The sequence below is a fragment of the Saccopteryx bilineata genome, chromosome 11, assembly GCF_036850765.1.
Source record: "Saccopteryx bilineata isolate mSacBil1 chromosome 11, mSacBil1_pri_phased_curated, whole genome shotgun sequence".
Classification (NCBI taxonomy): domain Eukaryota; kingdom Metazoa; phylum Chordata; class Mammalia; order Chiroptera; family Emballonuridae; genus Saccopteryx; species Saccopteryx bilineata.
The window spans coordinates 12,860,648-12,864,494 of record NC_089500.1 but is presented as its reverse complement, the minus strand read 5'-3'; positions in this window follow the sequence as shown (position 1 = coordinate 12,864,494).

Sequence of the window (3,847 nt, the reverse complement as noted above, 5' to 3'; positions counted from 1 at the left end):
TTTGTAGCTCTGTGATCCTAAGGTTCTCCACGGGGGAAGTGTTGTCTCCCTGACCGAGAGCTAAGATACAGGCAGGCTGACTTCTACAGCCATAGATGTCAGAAGTGACATTCATTCTAAACATCTCTCCATAAACCAACCTCTTCCTTAGATTTACAGTTTTCAAAGGAAATGCAGTTTTTTCATGTATGTCATTTTTGCCTCTTAAGACTGTTGGCTTCCCTAGGTTATGGCTCTTATTCAGGCTCTATGTGTCGGTTTTAAGTTATGGAGCCCTAACCCTGCCTGCCAGGCACTGTGCCAAGCACTTGACGTGTATCAAGTCATTTCACAAAGGCTAAAACGAGATCCCAATCCCGCTAGGGTTTGTACATGTCATAGGCTCGACCTGTAGCATGTCAATTTCATATTTCTTTGACCGATGGTCTATTGCATGACTGGATTTTACATTAAGGCAGGGCGAAAAAAGTAACTTAAGCACTTGAATACTTATTTGGGAATGGAAAACAAACTTCAGGGTCACTGCTCTATAGTAAGTTACAATGTGTTCGGAAATTAACCTTCAAGATGTGTTTGACCACAATAGGAGGTAATATATAAGGTGCTAGACTCCCTTGGCATACTGTATAAATCCTGCAAGAGGTCAGGGAAGGGAGGGTTGAGTGGGAGTCCGTGCAAGCCTCGCTTGGGCTTTGCATCTCTGTGGGGTCCTTCCCTTCCACCGGGCCCTGTCACGGGGCAGGAGCAGGCAAGCCGGCGCGGTAACCCCGGGAAGGTGTTTCTGGAAGCCCAGTCTGGGACAGCAGACCTCTCCTCCCTGCTGTGCACTCTGTTCTGATTTCTTTGCCACTTAAAAATGTAAAAAAGTTACCTCAAGTGGAAAAATTAAAATGTTATTTTTCTGATGATAACACTTATACAGGCTCATGCTAAAGATTTAGAACATGTATAAAACTATAAAGGAGGAGTCAAAAAATAGAAATCAGAACACAGTCAACTCTTGAAGGCACTGTTGGGAAGCTAATTCTGCCTCCCCCCCCCCCCCCAACTCCTACTCCTTAAGGACATTCCCATAAGCACATTTCATGCAATGCCTGTGAGACAGGACAAGGTCTCAGGTGAAGGGCCTCTCTGTGGCCGAGGAAATGGCAAATGACATCCAAAGGGGGAAAAACTTGCGCTCTGAGCGGAGGGACAAAGGTCAGCGTGCCTGTCTCCATACACCCTCTCCTTACAGTTTTGAAAAGGAGCTAGAGAGTTGAAACAGAAAGGCTTTTTAGCCCGAACTCAGAGAGTGATGAGAACTAAGTATGAGAACGAAAGACAAGAAACAGCCGGGCGGAGCAGATGGGTCCTCTTCCTGCTAACCTGCGAGGATGCTTTGGAAAGAAAATACCTCGCCTTTCTCCCATCAAACCTTTCCCTTTCACCCCTCCTGGACACCACAAATGACAGCTTTGTCTTTTTGTCAAGACACACTTTGTATTTTCGCTCTCCCTCTCTTTTTTAAATGTCTCATTAACTCCACTCCCTCAGTCTCCCCAGATTTTCCAATGATTAAAGTAGTGGGCTTTTTAAAAAGGCCTCCAATTAGCACCTCATCAGCTCCAATTAAGGGAGACAAAGGCAGTGTAAAGATAACTCAAGGAGAGAGGCCCGCACAACCTCACGTAATCACTTAAGACAAGCATTGAGCATTCTCTCCACTGACCGACCACGCTGGGCCATTCACCTCTCTTTCTTCCTTTTGGATGCATTTAAGACTGTTTTGCTGGGAAGACAGGCCTCCCAGGAATCTCATAATTCCTTATTCAGAGGCTACCTGTTTACAGCTCCCAGGGCTCAAGGACCTAAACAATCCCACATTGTCTTCCCGGTGCTGCCTTAAACCTCTGCCTCCCTAATGGCCCGCTCTCTGTGACCAGCCAACTCCGTTCGAGACGGCTTTCTGCTCACAGTGTTCTTGTACTGTCCTCTAATTACATGGGACGGCCACAGTGTAGTTTTTTTTCTTCAATGAGAGTTCTTTGGAGCAGTTAATTTGGTGCCTGTCCTAAATGCCCCCAAACATTAATTAGGGTGGAAGGAACCCTAATTTCCTCCACCGCTTTCCCCTCCACTTACTTCCCTCGTTTTCACATGGGCCTGGATGAGTCTCCGTAATGAAATTACCTCATTAATGCCTTTATTCTCCACAGTAACTCATTCAAAACCAACCATTTAGCTTTAATTTAATGCTGTCAAAGGGAAAAGGGTGCATTCATGGCTTTGATTAGCAAAAAAATTCCCCCCTCCCGAGGGGCGGACAGATTTAAATTATGAAGATGGTAAGTAGTGAGTTATAATTGAGCACAAGCAGCACTTTAGAGAAGCTTAACTGCTTTCAAAGCCTGGCCCGGCCGGCCGGCACGCTATTAACTACGTCCACGGCCTTGTTCTCACTATTTGAATTGATGGCAACTTAACTACAAAAAAGAAAATGGGGTTTAATTTTTGTTTAATACACAGTGGGGTTGTATTTACCCACAGAGCAATAGCTTTTCGATGAGCTCAGTCTTTGTTCTCTTAATAATTTATTGCCCAGGCTTTCTACCATGAGTTTTGAAGGGTGCCACACAGGCCCCGTTTCTAGGGGGAAATAACCCCTTAAGTACACGGACTGGGCAAGTTGGTGGTTGACTTCCCATCTCTGCTGCAGCCACACCAGACGTGTGGGCTCTGCTGAGATATTTCATGATGATTTCTAAGGTACAGCCTTTTGGGGATTTGATCTTTAAGAAACGCTTTCCTTGACATTTTCTCGTTCCGTAGAACAGTCCTATGAGGTAAGACTGAGATACTAGGGGCTGACTACAGGAGGCTCAGGGAGTCTGAGGGATCTCCCCCCAAATCATGGTGAGTGGCAAATGCAGGACCAGAGGCTGTTATCTGGCAGACTTGAGGTAAAGCCACAGTGCTCCGATTTTGTGGACAGAACTGCTTTTAGTAACATCTGGAGCATCAAGCATGTTTGCATTGGCTCCATCTCAATTTGTATGCATAATTGTATAACACATGGTTCATTACATGTCAATGAATCAGAAATGGATGGAGTAGGTTTTACTGGATGCAAAGTGGTGTTCAATCATTAAGTGCAAACAATGAGAGAGAAAGAGAGAGAGAGAGAGAGAGAGAGACCTAAATAGGAGCACATAGCATATTCTTTTGAAACCCAAAGTTATGTGACAACCATCAAACAATATAGAGGCTCCATGGAAAGACTATGGAACTTGGGCTCAGAAGGGTCTGCTTTAAAAATTGCCCTCTATATGAACAGGTTATTTTCATTTTTTCTCAGCCTGTCACCTCATTTCTTTAATGGGGATAATGAAACCCATTTGTGAGGATGAGATAACACATGAAAAAAGTAAACATACAAACAGTGCCTTGCAAGTTTCCGAGAGCAAATGGTGTTGCAGAGGGAGAACTTTCCCTTTATTCGCTTAGAGTCTGTGCTTGGGCCCTGCAGATAAAACTGATGATAGATTAGCAAGAGAAAAGGTAGATTTTTATTCATAGAAAAATGTGACTCAAGGAGAATTATGAGGTTTACATACCATTTTAATAGGAGATGAGAAGGGCCAGAGGCATAGTTCTGGGAGAACACATGTCTTCTTAGAAACAGGATTGGAAAAAGGAAGAAAAGGCCTTCAAGAAAAACAAATGAATGCTGGCCAGGTACTCAGTTGGTTAGAGTGTAGTCCCCATAGGCCAAGGTTGCAGGTTGATCCCTGGTCAGGACACATCTGTGAACCAACCAAAGAATGCATAAATAAGTGGAACAACACATTAATGTTTCTCTCTCTCT